Consider the following 20913-nt stretch of genomic DNA (forward strand, 5'->3'; position numbering starts at 1 on the left):
CTCTTTGAATACTCGCCGCGTCGTGCGGCTTCGGCGCGCTCGAGGACGATATGATCCGTCATCAGCTTTTCACCGGGGTAGCCCCGCAAAACGTCCGCTGCCGCATGCTTCAAAAAGGCTCCTTGATTTCATTATCCGAAGCCCTCTCGATTGCGCCAGAGGATGAGCTTATTCACTCCCAGTTTGAGCAATTCGCTCCGCATTCAGTGCAGCAACTTTCTGCTGCGGGCGGCCAAGGCGGCGGCTCTGTTTCAAGGGACGCGTCAACATGGCGGCCCTTCATCTTCGTCTCGGCGCGGCCGCCAACATGGACGCCAGCCCGCACAGTCCTTCCGTGGCAGCCAACATGGCGGCCTCTCTGCGTCGCGGGGGCGAGGAAGCCGGCAATATGGCGACCCCATTCCGCCAAATTCTGGTTTTCAGGAACAGCACTGAGCTCCTAACTCGCGTTCGCAATTTTCTTTTCCAAGCGCAACTGCGCATTGCTTTCGTTGCGGATCGGCTCGGCATTTAGCCAATTTTGCGCAGTGTCCCGCGAGAAACCGCACTTGTCTTGCGTGCGGAAAAATCGTACATTTTCAGTCTGTATGCAATTCCAGTCCAGCAAATCTTCCTGAACCAGTTTCTTCATCCGCTCCTTCGAGCACTGCACAGACCAATACGGTCACTGTTTTAAATGTGGATGGCCTCCACACTACGTCCGAGCCCAGCATTGTAGCTTCAGTGGGCCATGTGCCCTTGTCATTTCTCGTGGACACTGGTGCCTCAGTCTCTTTATTCAGTGCCGCTGACTTTCACAGTCATTTTTCCAACATTCGGCTTTTGCCTTCACACGTCGTTCTACAAACATATTCCAAGGAAACGATTGATAATTTAGGTCAATTTACAGCTCAGGTCTCCTATCGCAGTCGCACTGCTTCCATTACTTTTTATGTAACTGCCAATGGCAGCTTGTTTTGGGACGTGATGCCATCAGGGCTTTGTCCATCAACATCGTCGGTGCGTCTATGACGTGTGCTCAAGTCGATGTCCAAGATGATCTTCTGGCCAAAGCGCCTTCTGAATTCCACCACCTGTTCACCCGTGAACTGGGTTGTGTGCGCGGTTTTGTGCATAAAGTGATGCGTCGACCAGGTGTGTGCCCTGTGCGTACTAAGCTGCGCCGCATTCCTCTTCTTCTCCGTGAGCAAGTCTCTGCGGAACTGTCTCGCCTTCAAGCCAGCGGAATCATCGAGCCTGTGTCTGCTTCCGACTGGGTTTCCCTACTGGTCGTCATCAAGAAAAAAGAAGGATCCCTTCGACTATGCGTCGACTTATGAGAACCGAACAAGGCGATCGTCGTAGACGGTTTTCCACTTCCTCACATTGAAGAACTGCTTCATCAGCTCTCCGGAGCGGTATGTTTCTCCAAGCTGGACCTCGCGTCTGCTTATCCCCAAGTTGAACTTTCTGAGTGCAATAGAGCGTTAACCACATTTGTATCGCACGAAGGCTTGTTTCGGTTTCGCCGCGTGTGTTTCGGGCTTGCGTCTGCCTCTGCAGTGTTTCAGAAAATGATGTCAATTACTCTTAACTCTTTCGTTACCGCGCCTATAGAACTTGGGTCACCGGTGACCCATAAGCGCCGCGCGAAAATTTAAAAATACCGGCGCTCCTATGGACTAGCTGCGCCATCCAGCGCATTTTCTAAGCACTAATCTTCCATTTCCTGTGTAGTTTGTTTTTTTTCCGCGCGGCGGCGATTTTTATCGCCGGTTCAAAGTGCGCAGTTCGCTTGTTTTGTTTACGAAGATGGCTGACGATCTGGCCGCCGGACCCTCGCGTGAACGACGTCTTTCTGGCAATTCTGTCGCATCTGCAATTGATTATTCTGCTGTTTCTAGCAGCAGTGACTCTGAGGATATCGGATCGTCGGATTTTAGTTCTGACGATGGAGATGCGCAAAACCTGCCCGGATCGTCGTCAGCTGTTCGGCGGTAAGTTTAGTTTTTTAGCACGTCTCAGGTTACAGATTTTTTTAGGCCGCTTGAGATGTCGTAAGGATGTTGGCAATATTATATCTCTTATTTACAGTGTCTCTACAGTATATGGTGGAGATCTGCTGCCATCAGCCCAGCAAAGAGTGGCGTTTAGCCCAAGAAGAGAACCAGGCCTTGACCTCGGAATGGTGCTGCGCAGTGAAGCAAAGCGGCTCACAAAAGCGATCGACGTTTTTGTGATGTTTTTCACAGCGGAGGTAGTAAATAGGATTTGTGTGAACACAAATAAATATGCGTGGACGCAAATCCTGAAGAAGCAGTCCTATGCCGAGGCTGATGGTTCGTGGAAAGAAGTGACGGCCGCGGAGATGATGAAATTCATTGGCCTGCTGATCTATATGGGCATCGTCGAGCTGCCACGGCTACATCTCTACTGGAGCAGAGGCTCCTTGTTTCCGGGTTTCGTTCCTCCCAAAATAATGTCGAGAACGCGTTTTTTTGCTCTTCTGGGTATGATCCATGTCTCGGACCCTGACGAAGAAAGCGGACGAAAGTTGGATAAAATTTCTTGGCTGCTTGAGCACATGAATGAGCATTCAGCGAAATTTTTCCAGCCACGGAAAAGCCTTTCGGTGGATGAAAGGATGGTAAAGTCGAAAGCACGATCGGGAATTCGCCAATATATCAAGGACAAAGTTGTGAAGTGGGGTTATAAGTTGTGGGTGCTTGCTGACCCTCAGACAGGCTACACCATACAATTTTATGTGTACACGGGCAAGCGAGAGAAAGCAAGCGCCAATGGCCTAGCTTTTGACGTCGTTACAAAGCTGTGCGAGCCATATCTGGACCAGGGCTACCATATCTATATGGACAATTTTTACACATCCACAGCTCTGTTCCTGCATTTGCTGAAAAGGTGTACGCTGGCTTGCGGCACAACAAGGAAGGATCGCCGTGGATTTCCGCAACAGATGAAAGACAGCAGCTGGGAGAAGAAGGCTGAAAGAGGAAACATTCGTTGGTTGAGAGAAAGTGGCGTTTTGTACCTGCAGTGGAAGGATCGGCGAGTAGTGAACATGATGAGCACCATCCATACAGCCAACAACCATGTGATTGCAAAGCGTCGGGTGAAAAAAGATGGGAAGTGGCAGGAAATATCTGTGCAAAAGCCAAAGCTCGTTGATGAATACAATGCTGGTATGCTTGGCGTCGACAAGTCCGACCAAATGATTGCGTCGTATAACGTGCTCATCAAATGCGTCCGATGGTGGAAAACTCTGTTTTTCCACTCAGTTGACATTGCTTGTGTCAACAGCTATGTCATTTTTCAAGCTCATCGCCAGCAGCATGCCGGAGCATCTGAGCTGCTAAGACCATCAAACTTTGACCAGCTGGCTTTCCGAATGGAGCTCGCCCAGCAACTTCTCGATCTTGAGGAGAGGCCACAGGTTCCCACACCTCCTCAAACCAGGTCCACCCAGCACAAGCCATATAGATTGGAGAAGCGGAGAAGATGCAAGAAGTGCTATGAGGACAACAAACTAGACCATAAAACAAATGTCATCTGCAAAACCTGCAATGTTTGCTTGTGCTTCACTACAGCCAGAAACTGTTTTGCCCAGTACCACGCCAACCTTAGGAATTGAATTTTTTCACAACTTAGAGCTTTGAGATAGGTTCTAGAGCTTGTGGCTACTATTAGACATTGTAATGTGAAGCTATATTTGTTGATTACACATTTACAACTTTTTTTTATGGTAAAGGCATACCTTACGCTGTTTTGGTGCAGTGTTCAGAGTTATGTTTCGTGTTTGAGATTTTTTTCCCGAGTTCCTATTCAGCACAATTTTTTAAAATGCCCATGGTTCAACAGCTCATTTATCTATTTATTTAGTAACATTCATTGCATTGTTCTGTTTGAAAAATTTGTAGAGGAAAAAAATATAATTGTGGCACTAGATGGAACAAGGCAGTTTCCACTCGGCAGAAAAAAAAATTTGTAACTCATATGATTTATGACCTAGGCAGCTCAAACTTTCTTCTTTTATAGACCATTGATTTGAAAGCATTTTGTATATTTCAGATTACTTTTCTTTTTTTCTGATTTTGTGTTATAAGCACCGAATTAGAAATGTTCTATGCAATTTTCAATAAATCTTGTTTTTCAAGAATATTATTACTTGTTACCCCTAAATATTTCTTTTTAAAAGTAATATCATTAGAAAGTACGTTTATTTAGCTTTCTATTGATATATAGCATGGCACTGTAACAATGATAATGTCTACTACAAAAAATAATTACACAAACCTACAAAAAGTGGCACATTTTCCCACGGTAACGAAAGAGTTAAGGGTTGTAATGGCACCCTTTGTTACTTGAATGACATTTTGGTGTGGGGACATACTCGCGAAGAGCACGATGCTAACTTGCATACTGTTCTCAACCGCATCAGTGATTGTGGCATGAAACTTAATAACAAGTGCATTTTTTCTGCGAATGAGGTACAATTTCCAGGACATAATGTCAGTTCCCGCGGCTTGACACCTGTTGAATCTAAAGTTCAGGCCATTTTCAATGCCCCACGGCCTACTGATGCCAAAACCTTGCAATCTTTTTTAGGTCTTGGTGGTTATTATACCAAGTTTGTCCCTCACTATGCTGATGTTGTTGAACCACTGCAAACTCTACTTCGACAAGCACAGCCTTCTAACTGGTCAGCTGAAGCTGAGCAGAGCATCATTCGAGTTAAGTCAATACTGGCCTCAAAGCCAGCTGTTAGCATTTTAATTAAGAAGCTTCCCATCGTCATCACGACGGATGCGTCCGATGTTGAACTGGCAGCAGTGTTTCAACAACTCAGAGGTGATCAGCTGATCACTATCGCTTTTGCATCTCGTACATTGACCCCTGCTGAACGCAGATATTCAGTAGGAGAGCGTGAAGCTCTCGCGTGTCTTTTTGCCTGTGAGAAATGGCATGTTTACTTGTGGGGCCGGCACTTCACATTACGTACAGACCACCAAGCACTAGTTGCTCTTCTTTCTGCAGGATTCGAAGGCCGCCCCCCCCCATTCGCATTTCCCGTTGGTGTGCCAAACTCATGTATTATAATTTCAGTGTTCAATATTGTAAGGGTTCTAATAACGTGGTTGCTGATGCACTGTCGCACCTTCCTCTTCAGATACCGGTTACTGAAGAGCGGGATGAGGAAGTTGTTTCATCTGTTACTTCCTGCATTACGAAAGCTGAGCTTCAGGCAGCTACAGCTGCAGATTCCACTTTGTCTCAAGTTCTCAGATATTTACGTGAAGGATGGTCTTCCAAATGTGCTCTTGCTTCTGAATTCTTGCGTTACTTCGCAGTCCGACAGGAACTGTCTTGTGTCGAGTACTTGCTTTTTCGCGATGAACGCGTGATTCCCCCTGCTTCTTTCCGTAACAAGCTAATACAGCTTGCCCATGAGGCCCATCCAGGCATTGTCCGCACTAAACAGAATCTCCAAGACAGGTACTGGTGGCCAGCCTTAGACAAGCACGTCGAGCATGCAGTTTACAACTGCCATATATGTCAGGCAGCTGACAAGTCTCCCGAACCTGCATTTTCTCCGTTGCAGCCAGTCCAGTGGCCTGATCAGCCTTGGCAGAAACTCGGCATGAACATCATCGGTCCTTTGCATAATGTTCCCCAAAATGCCCGGTTCATTGTTTCTCTCATCGACTACCATTCCGAATGACCAGAGCTTTGTTTCACACATACGGTTACTTCTGAGGTCATCATAGAGTTTCTGTCTTTAATCTTCAGCCGGGAAGGTTTTCCTGATGCCATAGTTACGGACAATGGTCCACAGTTTCAGTCCCAACATTTCGAGGCTTTTCTTTCACAACGCGAAATCCAGCACTTGAGGTCATCAGTTTTCTATCCCCAATCAAAGGGGCGAATTGAGCGCTTTAATCGCGTTCTGAAGGAACATATCCAGATCGCCCAATTAGAGCACCGTCCCCTCAAGCAAGTCTTGACTGAATGTTTAGCTTCATAAAGGTTCACACCACAAGGCACCACTGGAGTGTCTCCTGCTCAGCTTCTCCACGGTAGGCAACCGCGAGTTGCTCTCGACATAGTCTCTTTGACTCGTAACATAGCAGTGTCTTCTCCTAATCAAATCCGCACCAGGATTTTTTCTCGTCAACAAGCAATGAAAAAGTATGTCGACACCCGTCGAGGTGCAAAGCAGTCCAAAGTTCGCACTGGCGATCTAGTCAAGGTTCGTGTACCAGGCAAGCACCCCAAGTATTCGGGTCCTTACAATGACTTGGGCCAGGTTAGCCTCACTTTTTTTCGCTTAAGTGATGGTAACATCTGGAATGCTTCGCCCCTTGTTATTTTCCATACGGATTCACCTTCAACACCTAAAGGTCTTCCCCATCACGTTCCGTCCACGCCTTTCAACTATGCATCAGACTGTTATATGTGACCTCCATGTACAGGCATTTCTTCTTCAAAGGGGGAGGAGTTACCAGTGGGTGTCGCTGGTTCAAGTACACCAAGTCTTACGGTTCACTTCGAACCTTCAAATACTGCTGAGACCGTTGAACCGGACTCCGGTCCACAAAGTTCTTTCGAAGCTCATGCTGCGAGCTCGGATGAGACCGCGAATTTTAACGCTCGTTCAGAGCCTTCACAATCTTCTACTGCTCTTGATGTGTCACATCAGAGCACAAGTGACCAAGGTGCAGAGACACTTGATTCTACACCCAGAAGGGCCCGCCCTAAGCGGAAGCGGCAGAAGCCGCGTCGGTTCCAAGACTACGTGATGTAGAGCTTTTGTTCATTACTGTTCGTGAACATTATTGTTCTGTGAAAAGGTCCAATGCGTCCAAATGAATATTGTACTGAGTTGTGTACATTTTTTTTTCAGTGCATTTTCAGGACTTCAACTGTACATTTTTTCAGTGCATTTTCAGGACTCGTAATGTGTGCGTTCGGTATGCCGTGCTCTGAATTTTCATGTGTTCTAACGTACATACCTTGTTTATTACGTTGGTACCGATCATGTATAAATATAAACAGTGTATAGGTGAACTTCTTTCGAGGAGGGGACGATTGTTGTGTTCTGGGTTGTCAGTTTCTGTTTCGAAATGACGTGAGGATGCCAGGGGGCACATTTCGAAATGACGTGAGGATGCCAGGGGGCACCGCTCTGGCATCCAGCATTTCAAGGCGACTGTAAAATAAAATGAGTGTGCGTTGGGTAACCGTGGATTGCGGTTGCTGTTCTTCTCTTCGGTGCTTCGCGCCAACCCGCGTGTTCGGGCTGGTCGGCGTCCCCGCCGGCCGCGTTCGTCTCCGTCGGCCGTCTTCTTCTTCTGCTTCGTCGGGACCAGCCAGCCCCAACACAGCACTTCTGTACCCTACCAGCGAATATCTTTACCAGCAGTATGTTGTAACGTGAAGCAAAATGGTGATTGTATACTAGGGTGTGTCCTGCAGGACCACAACGAAGTTGTTTCACTTGATCGGTTGGTGTGCTGTAAGCAGAATGTTTCTAATAAAACTCTTATAGTTTGGAGGAGGACTTAAGCAAGGAAAGGTGTAGATAAAACACTGGATTCACTGGCATTATCCTCACCAAGTCTAACATTGTTTTTCTGGTGAAGCTTTGTGTCTGAACAACAAGCAGGATAAGCTAGTAAAAACAAATGCAAAATGGGAAGTCTAGCCCAGCAATCTGTACAGTACTGCTCATTTCATGGAGCATTACTTTCACAGGCTTTGCTCATTGTTATCGTTAAGACTATATTATGTCCACTGCAGGGTGGAAGCCCAACCAATGTTCCCTGTCCTGTATGAGCCAATTTCATATTATGGCTGATAATTTCTCGATCTCATCGGAACTAATCACCTGCCACGCTCTGCTACATTTCGTGTGTCCTCATATAAATTAACATGAATTAAATGACATTACTGACCTGTCATCCTCCTTTTTTTCTCATTTGCAACTAATACATTCATTTTTTGATAAACTGCTTTCTTCCCATGTCTTAATATTATGCTAATCTATTTTCATTTTTCTGAAACATTAACTTTTAGCTTCTGAGCAAAGATAATCAGGCAATGATAATGGGGAAGTGGTCACTCTCAAAGGGGTTCTTGAGAACAGACTACTCCACATACGTAATTAGTGTACTCAAGACAATACTTAGGTCCATAGAAGAGTATGTGTTGTGTGTAGTGCTATATTTTAAGGCTATTTATGTGTAGGCTATTTTTTTAGTGATATGGTAATGTTACACATCACCTGTTGAGTGCCAAAGAATGCAGCTTAAAGGCACCAACAATAGATTTCATGGCATCTGTCCTTTTTAAGTCCATAGTGCCTAATCCCGCCACCACAATGCGAGAAACAGTGTGAAACATTTCCTGTAAATGCTTCTCGATCAGCAACTCTAAACTCGTGCTTGAAACAGTGGTAGGGGAATGTAACATTGTTTATACACTTATGAATAATTGAGGCCCTGCCAATGAAGCTTGTGTACAGCACTTCGTGTTCATGTGCTGCAGCATGGTGTGTGCATGTGCCATGGCTCGGTATCTTTTTCTGGTTCTATTAACTGTCGTGAAATCACCGCCCTTACTCTGCACCGACTCCTTTAGCTCGTAGTAAGCTCGGAATAAAGCAGGGATGCTGAATAATAACAGATGATAATTTAAAGCACAAATTATGGCAAGCCTAAACAATAGCACACTATGTCCAGAAATCCAAACGAATCTTTTGTGCAATTCCAAAGCTTTTGTACCAACAAAGCAGCATAACAATTTTGTCTCAAATGCAGTTCATAAATTGATATCATATTCAAGTTGTGGAAAGAATGCTTAACTTTGTCTTTCTATTTTCACTAGTTCATTGCACATTCTGGCAGGTTGTCTGTCTCTTTAAATTAGGTGGTGTGACCTTTAGTAAATCACGCAAGAAGTCATATTTGAATCTCGTGATTGTGACAGCTAAGGTTTAATGCAGTCAAGCCTCTAAATAAAATATGGTGTTTGTTTAAATCATATTATTCACTTGTGAAGAAAAGATAAGCATTGCTTCATGCATACATGCTCTCAAGTATACAAGCATGAGAGCATGTACAAATATGTGGTAATGCTGCGATTGTGCTCCTAGAGTATCAGATCAGATGAAAACATTTTTAATAATGTTGCCGGCCTTCCAAGTGTAGCGATGCTTTCAGCAGCATGCTGATAACACTTACGACATGTTTGTTTTCAAACAGTCCAAGCACTTTACAGCTACGATGCTTGAAATGTGTTTTCACAAAACAAAAATTAACATCTAACCTGACAAGTGTAATGAAACATCCAACCTGTCAAGCAGTTACCTGCACTTTAATAATTATTTGTGCTCTATAAGTTATCATGCTTGCTTGCACGGTCTTAGTACTGTTGTATGAGATGAAATGCATTAGGCAATTAAAAAGGCATTTGGGCAGTAGTTTTTACTTCAACAGGTGTTTACTGAAGTAGAAACTAGATCGTTTTGCACACACAACCTTTTTGTTTTGCAGTGCGCCAGCCCCCTAGAGGAGGTGATCAATCAGCCTGTCTATACCAGCCAAGCAGCTGCATTGAGCAGCGATGCTGTTCATCCCACGTAAGGAGTAACATGTCTTTACAATAGTATTCCAATGTTGCATATTGAAACATCAAGAAACTTATAATGCCATGGTTTTCATTTATGTGTCTTGGTTTCAGTACTGGTACTTCAAACCTTGTGGTGATTGAGACACCTGTGCCCGTGGAAGACCGGGGGGACTATTTAAACTTTGCCCTTCCGTCCTTTGGATGTTACGAAGAGGTACTGTCAAGGGGCACACCCATCAGCGGGCCAGTTCGACGCGCCATCGTCGATAAACTTTTTCAAGAATGCTTCAAGCTAGCTTGGTATGTGTTTTATATGCAGGCCTGACAATGTGTTTCTCCCCTGCTGCGATTGTTATCGGGTGATAAATTTTTTAATGGAATGCTGAACAAAAATTGTAAAATGTTAAAAAAAAAGCTTTGAAATCGAAAGTCTACTCGGAAGATGCAACTGTTCCCAAAAGCATAATCTATTTCATCTATTTTTAAACTGGTTGCTGTACTTTTGGTGGATTGTCAGCACGCGGGGGCTGAATGCCAGCGCGAGTTGTGACATCAGATTGACCACAGTGCCTGCAGTGTGTGCATGCTCCTGTCCTACTTCATCTCTTGACCTCTACTTCACATTTCACTTTTCCCTTTCCACAAAGACAATGAGACATGCTCCATTATTTAGGGGCTTAACCCCAGCCATGAGCATTGTTCTCTCTTCGTGTTGTTTGTAGTGGCTGAGAACCGTAATGGGAGCTGAGTGAATCGACAAATGCGGGCGACGGCTGGCATTGTTGGCTGGCTTGTTTTCGGTGCATAAAACGTTGCCAAATGGCACCTCCTCTATTTCTTGGTTCAGCCACTAGACTCTACATTATCATTATTGCCCTCTAGTTTCTTTGTGAAAGGAGGGTGGTGTCTTTATTACAGCACCCTATTTTTCAATTAGGCTCAACATCTTGGTGGCAGGAATTTTGTTCAGTATTCTTTACTTTGGGATAATTTTCAAAAGTATTATTGCCAGGCAGCATTAGCTCTGCATCAAAATATGAACAATTTACTCACAGGTACCCATCACGGGAACATTATAGAACGGCAGCCGAAAGGCTGGTGCAGACATACCCGCACCTGGCCGACAAACTTGGTGCCAAGACAAGTGGCTTGGTAAGCATCAATATTCTTTTTCTAATGATTGTCACTGTATAACTGCTTTATATATTAAACTGGATGGTGCAGTGTTATGCTCTCATGTGTTTGTTTTAAAGGGAAACTAAAGACAAATGTGACTTTATGTCGAACTGAAAATGAAAGGTCAGTGCTTGAGAACATCTGTAATGTCAATTTTATGCACAGCAGTGCTTTGTGCAAAAGAAATGAAGGGAAATGTATAGAAATATTTGTAGACATTATGGTAGCGTCCAGGCAGCCTTCATTGAACAGCACATTGACGAGTTATGCAGGCTTTGTGTGAATGGACCTTTTACAAAAATACGCTTTTTACTTTAGTAGATGTGGGATCTGCTTTTTTTTGTGAAAGAGCTTTGCTGGTAGAAAGATACTCCTTAGTTGTGTGTCACACGCATGAGCGCCTCACCGAAAATATCCTCATACATAGAGAGTGCCTGTGTGTCGAGGTATGAGCATGAAAACTTGAACCTCAGTACATGTATACAGGCATGTGTACTAGTTGGTTGAATATTTAGGCCTTGGATTCATGACTTCTTGCCCCTGAAGGTCTGATGAGCACAAGGTTGCAGGGAAGCATTTCCTTAAAGACCATTAATGATTCATTGTACAAAATTAGTTCCTCTGACTGAAAATAAAAATGCTAAATGTTCCCAACTGAAAATTGAGGGTCTAGCATTAAGGCATTCAGTATTTCCTATGGTAGCCTCCATTATTTATTCAGCTTGCTACACTTCTTGAGGTCTTGGAAACAAAAGAGGTTTTCATTGGCAGCTTTATTGGCTTTGTTGCTGCTTTGTTGCTGCTTTGTTGCTGATGGTTGAGACGTTTGGTTTTTCTTCTGCATTGATTATTGCCTATTCCTAAAGCAATCAACCTCGGCACCTAAGCTTTGTCTAGACTAATGGCCATTGATTCGTCAGGATTTGCTTTTACTTACTTCAAACTCCAAAATTTAAAAACGCATTGTGAAAGTTAAAAGAAGGCTGTGAATTGCGAAGTTAAAGCTTTTAAATAAACTTAGTAGGTCGAGGGTGCTCAACTCTTTCTGGAAAACATTTTAGCGTGTATTTGCAAAGTAGCAGGAACATTGGGAGCACCCTATTGCTGTAAAGCAGCTATATTGAAGGCAATAGCTTTTTTTAGATGCACAAATTACTTCAAAACTGAACCAGTCTCCAAACATCTTGATTACACATTGTATGAGTAATCTTGGCCACATAGCTTACTCGCCTTTTCATTATGCAGTGTTTAATTTGTTAATTCGTATAACTTGCAGGAGTCATGGGTCCTGAGTCTCAGGAACAAATTCAAAAATATGAGGAAGAAAGTGGAGAATTGCCCTCCAGAGATGGCTGAAAAGCGGGCCCAGAGCCTACATAAAAGGCTGCGGCAGCCTCAAGGAGACGTTTTGAACAAGAAGTTGTGCCGCCTCTTTGTGAGTCTTACGTCTATGACTCTTCATACCCAAAGACAATTTGTTTTCACTTACTGTATTTACTCGTGTAATAGAGGCACTCGCTTAAAAAATTCACCCCCAACTTCAGTTGTCAAAATTTGGATTTTTTTTCTCCCGCATCATAAACGCGCCCCCTGCATCCTTCCACTGCAGTCTTGCAAACAGACACCTGGCACCCCTTTGCCCGTTGGATATCTTTCATTTTTTATTATTATGCTGACCCCACTGCTACCGTGGCTCGCTACCCTCCCCCCTTCACCTGCTGCTGTGCGCTGTATTGTTTCTATCTGCACGCGGCACATCCCATTTCTTATATCTGTGCGTCACAGCACGTTCATGAACCTTTCAAGTGTAGAGACATCGCAGCTCATAAGCACACAGTGAAGAAGGCCACGAAACTGCCTGCGCCAACTACCGGTTGCTTTCTGCGAATCAAACTTTAAGGCCCACCCAACTGCCCGTGATTTTCGAGCGACGAGGACAGGGTTTGCTATTGCCAGTGCTGTCGCCAAGGGCCATTCAGTCGCGTCGCACGTTTGTGGAAAATGAAAAAAATGTCGCTTGTCGCCCAGAAAAAAATTGAGACGATTTCTGAAACATGGTAGCACCCCCGATTCTCGTATCGGTTGCAATTTGCTCTTCATGCTTGTTATCCACGCGTGCTTCAAGGTTACCTTTTCTACTTGTGTAACTTGTGTGCACAGCAAGACTGGAGCCATATTTTGTTAATATTATCGACGGTTTGTTTTAGATGCTTTGGTGGTAGCTTGATGCAATGTCAACAACATCGTCACTGTTGTCGTGCGAGGTTGCCACGAAGTTGGCAAAGTGCATCGTAGTGTCGTTGCGCATGCTTCTCAACGCCCCTCGAGATCACAGCAGATACCACTATTGCGGTTAAACGATTGTGAGAAAAGAAAGCTGCGAAATGCTTTCATGAAGTGTGCGGGGGGCGCAGGGACAGTTAGCAAAAGATAGCGCCTTCAACCAACCGAAGATGAGTGACCGAAGATGAGTGAAGTGGAACAAATAAGCTGCTTCCAAACAGCGTATGCGAATGTCACTTGCGAAAGGCTAAGCGACCTAACTTTTTTTTCCTTAAATTACATTTTTATGTCATCCCGAAAAAGTTTTCATATAGTTTGTCCTGCATAATAAACGCAACCCCAACTTTGCTCCGATTTAAAAAAAAAAGTGTGTTTATCACAAGAGAAATTACGATAATTATTTGTATATTATTACAAGTAATAGTCATTATTACTCACAGTTCTTCATGCTTGTATTCACGCTCCATGCTTGTATGAGGCTGCTTATCAAACAGTATTTTGTTAATTTGCTTTTTCTCTGACTTTCTTCGTTTCGTGCCTGTTCATTTCTCCATAAAATGCACACCTGGCCTCATAATAGACTAACCTCCCCAAGAACCACTTGGCTTTCTTTACCACGTAACGCAGTGATTTTTTTGCTGGCCTAATATTCTGGCATAGCACAGCGCATTGCTTGTTCCTCTCAGACCGAGTAGAGCTTATCGAAATAAGTTTGAGGTTTCCCAAGTTGTTTCATTAGGCTGGAATAACACCCATGCTTTTAACACCTTGGCCTAAAATTCTTGTTCATACATAGCAGCACTCCAGCCATCTGATTGTTCATGGGGAAACAGTCGAATCAATTGAGCGGCACAACGATTGGCTGCACAATCATGCAGAATTTGCCCACCAGGAGAACATTAGGCCACGCCTTTTTGCCACAGCTCAAGAGCAGCATGAGCGCCTTCAAAGCCTAAATATTTCCGAGGCGTTGGTGCTATTTCCTTTTTTGGCATCAGAGGCTTCGGTATGCCCTTATAGTGTGTTCTTTGGGGGAACTTGTAGTAACGCTATTGCATTTTATTTTCAGCTGCTGCTTGAGTTCGACATTCTTTATAAAAAGAATGTTGTGAATGAATTCACCCAAAGGTGTCAAAAGCTGTGCGATTTGGCGCTCAGAAATTGAGACGAAGAAATTGAGCTGCAAGAGGTAAAACATGCAAGTGCCATTCCATTTATATGTATGGAGAAGCAGGTAAAGATGTTTAATGAGTACTTTTGTATGCTTATATCGATCTGATATATGTACTAGAATTTCGAAAACATGCAGTTGCACAAGGATCAACACCACTACAGACAGTGATAACCAACTGTTTCATAGCTCCTTTGATTGCTTTGTTTCATAATATAAAAATGATAAAAATGCACTGCAAGTGAGAATCAAACTTGAATCTCTGTACTGCACATATAGAATCCTAATGATTGAGATACGGTGACCGGCCTGTTTTGAAGTGGTTTGTATGCAAGAATTGCCCTAAGATTAGACTGCGATCATGTTGGTATGTGTGCATAGGGGCAAGGCAGCAAAGGACACGTGCCAATGTCCGCATAGTTTAGCCCACCGTTGACCTCTTCTTTATTATGTTGAGCCAGTTGAATAACATATCCATGCTATAATTACAACACTCTGATCTAATATAATCATGACAATGTCACTCGTCGTCTTCTGCACAATATTCACCACCAACACCAGTGAAGTGTCTAACCCTTTTTCTACTCACCTCATATGACATTTTGTCTTGAGATGGTGTCATGACCTCTCATTTGGATTTACCTTCTTTGTAGGTATATTGGAACCCATATTAATAAGACTTTGAGGGAAGCGTGCAATACTGTTGCACAATCTGGGTGCCATATATCCGAAGAATGTAGGCAATTATGCAATGCCTAGACCCCCCTAAAGCATGTACAGACCACCTGAATAACGCTGCAGCACTAACCTGCTTTTATGCAAGCTAGATTAAATTATTAAAAAGTGCACCAACCATTTAATGTACAAATGACTATGTACGTTTTTTCTAAGAACTCATTCAACGGCCACGATACAGTGTTTCATGGCTCCTTTAACAAAATCTAAAGATCAGAGAACTGAACTCCACCTACTGTTTTCAGATAACCCTATACTCTCAGCACTGGAATTTGCAGCGGCTCGCTGCAATGAAGCGCTTCATGCTATTTTGCTGGAGGTGAGTACTTCAGAATTAAATGCATGTCAACATGTTCACGTGATTTGCACTAATGATTTGATATATGCTGCAGAACATTGTCTATACTTTATTTTTAAGCGATGCAAGAAAAAAGTGTAAAAGTGTGCAACTCAGTACATATCATCATCATCAGCCTGACTACGTCCACTGCAGGACAAAGGCCTCTCCCATGTTCCGCCAGTTAACCCGGTCCTGTGCTTGCTGCTGTCAATTTATACCTGCAAACTTCTTAATCTCATCTGCCCACCTAACCTTCTCTCTTCCCCTAACCCACTTGCCTTCTCTGGGAGTCCAGTTAGTTACCCTTTACGACCAGCAGTTATCCTGTCTACGCGCTACATGCCCAGCCCATGTCCATTTCTTCTTCTTGATTTCAGCTATGATATCCTTAACCCCCGTTTGTTCCCTAATCCACTCTGCTCTCTTCTTGTCTCTTAAGTTTACACCTACCAATTTTCTTTCTGTTGCTCGCTGCGTCGTCCTCAATTTAAGCTGAACCCTCTTTGTAAGTCTCCAGGTTTCTGCTCCGTAGCTAAGTACCGGCAAGATACAGCTGTTATATACCTTTCTCTTGAGGAATAGTGGCAATTTACCTGTCATAATTTGAGAGTGCTTGCCAAATGTGCTCCACCCCATTCTTAATCTTCTAGTTACTTCAATCTCGTGGTTCGGCTCTGCGGTTATGACCTGCCCTAAGTAGACATAGTCTTTTACTACTTGAAGTACACTATTACCTATCTCGAAGCGGTGCTCTTTTCCTACGTACATTACTTTCGTTTTCTGCAGATTCGTTTTAAGACCCACCTTTCTGCTCTCCTTGTCTAACTCCGTAATCATGAGTTGCAATTCGTCCCCTGAGTTACTACGCAATACAATGTCATCGGACAAGCGCAAGTTACTAAGGTATTCTTCATTACCTCTTATCCCTAACTGTTCCCATTCTAGGCTTCTGAAAACCTCCTGTAAGCACGCGGTAAACAGCATTGGGGAGATTGTGTCCCCCTGCCTTACACCCTTCTTAATTGGTATTCTGTTGCTTTCTTTATGAAGCACTATGGTAGCAGTTGATCCGCTGTAGATTTCTTCCAGAACGTTTATATATACTTCATCTACGCCCCGATTCCGCAGTGTCTGCATAACGGCTAATATTTTTACTGAATCAAATGCCTTCTCGTAATCTATGAAAGCTATGTATAGTGGTTGGTTATATTTTGAGCATTTCTCTATTACCTGATTGATAGTATAAATGTGGTCGATTGTTGAGTAGCCTGTACGAAATCCTGCTTGTTCCTTTGGTTGATTGAATTCTAATGTTTTCTTTACTCTGTTGGCAATTACCTTTGTAAATAGCTTGTATACTACAGAGAGCAAGCTAATCGGCCTGTAATTCTTCAAGTCCTTGTCATCTCCTTTCTTATGTATTAAGATGATGTTAGCGTTCTTCCGAGACTCTCGTACTCTTTCCGTCAGGAGACACCTCGTAAACAGGGTGGCTAGTTTTTCTAACACAATCTGTCTTCCATCTTTCAGCAGATCTGATGTTACCTGATCCTCACCAGCAGCTTTGCCTCTTTGCATGCTCTCCAAAGCTTTTCTGACTTCTTCTATCATTACTGGTGGGGTGTCATCTGGGTTACTGCTAGTTCTTATAGTATTAAGGTCGTGGTTGTCTCGGCTACTGTACAGATCTCTGTAAAACTCCTCCGCTATTTTAACTATCCTATCCATATTGGTAGTTATTTTGCCCTCTTTGTCCCTTGGTGCATACATCCGGCTTTTGCCTATCCCAAGTTTCCTCTTCACTGCTTTGACGCTTCCTCCGTTTTTCAGAGCGTGTTCAATTCTCTCCATGTTATACCTTCTTACATCGCATACTTTACGCCTATTAATCAACTTTGAAAGCTCTGCCAGTTCTATTTTGTCTGTTGTACTTTACACTTTCATGCTTTGACGCTTCTAAATTAGGTTCTTCGTTTCCTGGGAAAGCTTGCCAGTGTCCTGTCTAACTACCCTGCCTCCAACTTCCACTGCACACTCCGTAATGATACTCGTTAGATTATCATTCATTGTATCTACGCTAAGGTTGGTTTCCTCACTAAGAGCCGAGTACCTGTTCTGCAGCGACACTCTGAATTCCTGTACTTTCCCTCTCAGTGATAGCTCATTGATTGGCTTCTTGCGTATTAGTTTCTGTCATTCCTTTCTCAAGTCTAGGCGAATTCGAGACCGTACCATTCTATGGTCACTGCATCGTACCTTGCCAACCACTTCCACATCCTGCACGATGCCTGGGTGTGCATTCATTATAAAGTCTATTTCGTTCTTATTTTCGCCATTAGGGCTCCTCCATGTCCACTTGCAGTTTCCTCGTTTTAGGTAGAAAGTATTTAAAATCCGTAAATTATAGCTTTCTGCGAATTCTACCAGTAGCTCACCTCTGGCGTTTCTAGTACCGATGCCATAATCTCCTACTGCCTGGTCTCCAGCCTGCTTCTTCCCTACCTTTGCATTAAAGTCTCCCATCAGTATTGTATAGTGTGTTTTTACCTTACTCATTGCCGATTCCACATCTTCATAGAAGCTTTCAACTGAAGCGTCATCATGGCTGGATGTAGGCGCGTAGGCCTGTACCACCTTCATCTTGTATCTCTTATTCAGTTTAATTACGATACCTACCACCCTCTCATTAATGCTATAGTATTCCTCTATGTTGCCAGCTATGTTTCTGTGAATTAGGAACCCCACTCCCAGTTCTCTTCTGTCAGCCAAGCCCCGATAGCAAAGGACGTGCCCATTCTGTAGCACCGTATAGGCCTCATCTGTCCTCCTAACCTCACTGAGCCCTATTACATCCCATTTAACACCCTCTAGCTCCTCGAATAGTACAGCTAGACTTCTTTCACTAGATAAGGTTCTAGCGTTAAACGTTGCCAAGTTCAGGTTCCAATGGCGGCCTGTCCGGATCCACAGATTCTTAGCACCCTCGGCTGCGTTGCAGATCTGACCGCGGCCGTGGTCAGTTGCTTCCCAGCTGCTGGGGACTGAGGGCCGTGAGTTATTTGACGTTTGCATGTGGGAGGTGGCAGCCAGTTACTGCACCAGGGTGGCCAATCCTTCTCTGGTGAGAGAGTGCGTTCCCGGCGGTGGTTACCGGTGAGGCCGCACCCCAGGCCTCGTAATGCAGTTCCATCACCATGCGGATTTTTTTTTTTATCCGGTTGGGAACTGCGCGGCACCGGGATTTGAACCACGGACTTTTTGCATGCGAGGCGGATGCTCTAATCACTATGCCATCGCTGCTGATTTAGCACTATCATTGCATAGTGCTAAAACAGACGAGGTTTTTTTAATGTACACAGGTGCTTGTTACAATAGTTGTTTACAAAAATAATTAGCTAATAACCGAAAATAAGCAGCTCACTCATATATATTACTACATTATATATTAGGTACACATATATTCACTTTGTGCTGTGGGCGAGAGCTATTCGAAAACATACAGTGTGCTTCAGTGAGCCATGGCACAGCCTAGAATGGACACTTGCTTAATTTTTACATGACAGTAAATAGTAAATAGTCTGCAATAAGAATTGGGTAGTTGTGGTATTTCTCACTTCATTTTCAATTTTCAGTGAAAATGCTGTCATCCCTCATTAGAGTGCATAAGTTTTTGGCATGTACAGAATTAGTTGTGTGCTTCTCGGATAACACACACTTTCATCCTAGAGGTAGGATCCCTGCTTTAGCTGTCTTGTCCATAAACCCTGGTCCAATTTTTATATTTGGTCATCAAATCACAACCTGTAGTTATTTTAACCTGGATCTATTGGCTGTGTTGAAATGCTCACTTCGGCTCAAAAAAGAAATAGCAAAATATTAATCGAGTCCCTTTGCCGACTCACGGTAACGAGGACCTGGCCGAATGCGTATGCCATCATGAATCACTGCTTACTAGAGACCAGATTTTAGGCAAACGCCTGTTTGTTCTCTGCGGTCATATAGCCCTTCTTTGATGGATGGGCATGGATTGGAGCTTAGGAAGGGCTGCGAGTTTTTTATAGTGCCTATATGTGGCTGTTCTTGGCGTTTGTGGCTTCATTCATGAAGTCCGTCAGGTGGCTAAGGCCAGTGCAGCCCTGGACATAGGACCCCATATATATAGATATATACTTGTTTTGATAATCGGCAGTCGCATTAGCATTATTTATTTCTAAATTTCCCTATCAAGTACAGCCTGCCATTTATGTTACCGAGCAACACTGACTCTCGGAATTCTTTTTATTTTCATATTTTAGCGCTTATTTATATTGCCTCTTTTTTCTTCCTTTCCTATGTCACGCCTGTTCTGGTGGCACCAAACAACACCAATCTATCCGATCTATCAAAACGGGCAATACCACCGACGTCATGAACAATAGCAGCGCCCAGGGAACCTTTCTGAAAAGGTTTATAGACTATTTTACAAGAGAAATTTTGCCGCCACCATCTTGGACTGTAAATTGATGTTCTCTAAGTTTTGCAGACTTCAATTCACAATAATAAGGTCTTCAAAACATCGTATGCACCAACTAAACCAGTTTCACGCGTGTGCGTTACCTGTAACACTGTTCGTTCAATCGTGGAATGAGCGAAACGCATAAGTTTGTAGCCCAACAGGGCGTCGTTGAACACACTCCGCAAAGTAGAATCAGCGGAATGGGACGCCGTGGTGGTCGTATCTCACCGCCCTGAGAAGGCGCATCCGCTTGGCGAATGCAGACCACTGTAGAGCCGTCGGGAAAAGAATGAACGCCAAAAGAAAGAAAAATGCGACATGCACGCGGTTTGCTTTGTACGTATAAGTAATTTGCTCACTGATGGTGCCGAAATCGACTTCAGGCAATGAGACGCTGCTAATGCGATGCATGCCTGCCGTCAGGTCTTTTCGCGATCCGGCTAACTGATTCAGTGCCGCCAAAAGTGTGACCTGCTTGTGTGTTGATCCGAGAGAGGGCACTTTACTCACTACACTAGAGAACAAGAGAGACTTTATTCTGCAAAACGTGCGGAAATAAAAGGTCAAATGTGTGGTAATGTAAAAGTGTAGGCCCCCTTTTACGATGGTAAGCAATAACATATGTCACTTACAGGTCGCGCTCATTTTTTGTCTTTGTTTTAATAATATTATACTCGTTCGCCCAAACACTTCTCGTGCGTTCAATTACGGCATTCTAGGCCTCAAACGCACCTCCCTTTCAAACCTTGGCGCATGATATCCATTCTTAAGTCTGTTAAAATAACGGCTTCTGCAGATTATATATCTTTGATTTACCTTTGAGAACTATAAGCGGATACTATAGTAGCTGGAACTTGATCGCCGCGCTGCAAGGTCCAATTTTATTCCCTCTATTAGGCCTGATTATTTATTTTCTATAGTATCTTATGACATTATTTTAGGATTAATTCACCTGCATTACCTTGATGCAATAGCTTACTTATATTTGCATTTGATTGACATTTAATACACAATCAAGCAATCAAGAATCGCTAGGAGAGTGGCCAGTCAAACGTGAATGCGGTTCTACAATGTGCCTAACTAAGTTGCTTT

General features: G+C 43.7%; 1 protein-coding gene and 1 long non-coding RNA gene across 2 annotated transcripts in view; one reads left to right on the plus strand and one right to left on the minus strand.

Moving 5' to 3' along the window:
- Nucleotides 1-20913, minus strand: part of LOC142803028 (uncharacterized) — a 246596-nt gene that overhangs the window by 152499 nt on the left and 73184 nt on the right. The gene's annotated exons all lie outside the window — the stretch shown is intronic.
- LOC142803404 (uncharacterized) lies at nucleotides 9774-12378 on the plus strand. Its single transcript, XR_012894098.1, has 3 exons — nucleotides 9774-9921; nucleotides 10677-10773; nucleotides 12074-12378. It is a non-coding gene; the product is annotated as an uncharacterized LOC142803404 (long non-coding RNA).

The sequence above is a fragment of the Rhipicephalus microplus genome, chromosome 3, assembly GCF_043290135.1.
Source record: "Rhipicephalus microplus isolate Deutch F79 chromosome 3, USDA_Rmic, whole genome shotgun sequence".
In the NCBI taxonomy this organism is placed as follows: Eukaryota; Metazoa; Arthropoda; class Arachnida; order Ixodida; family Ixodidae; genus Rhipicephalus; species Rhipicephalus microplus.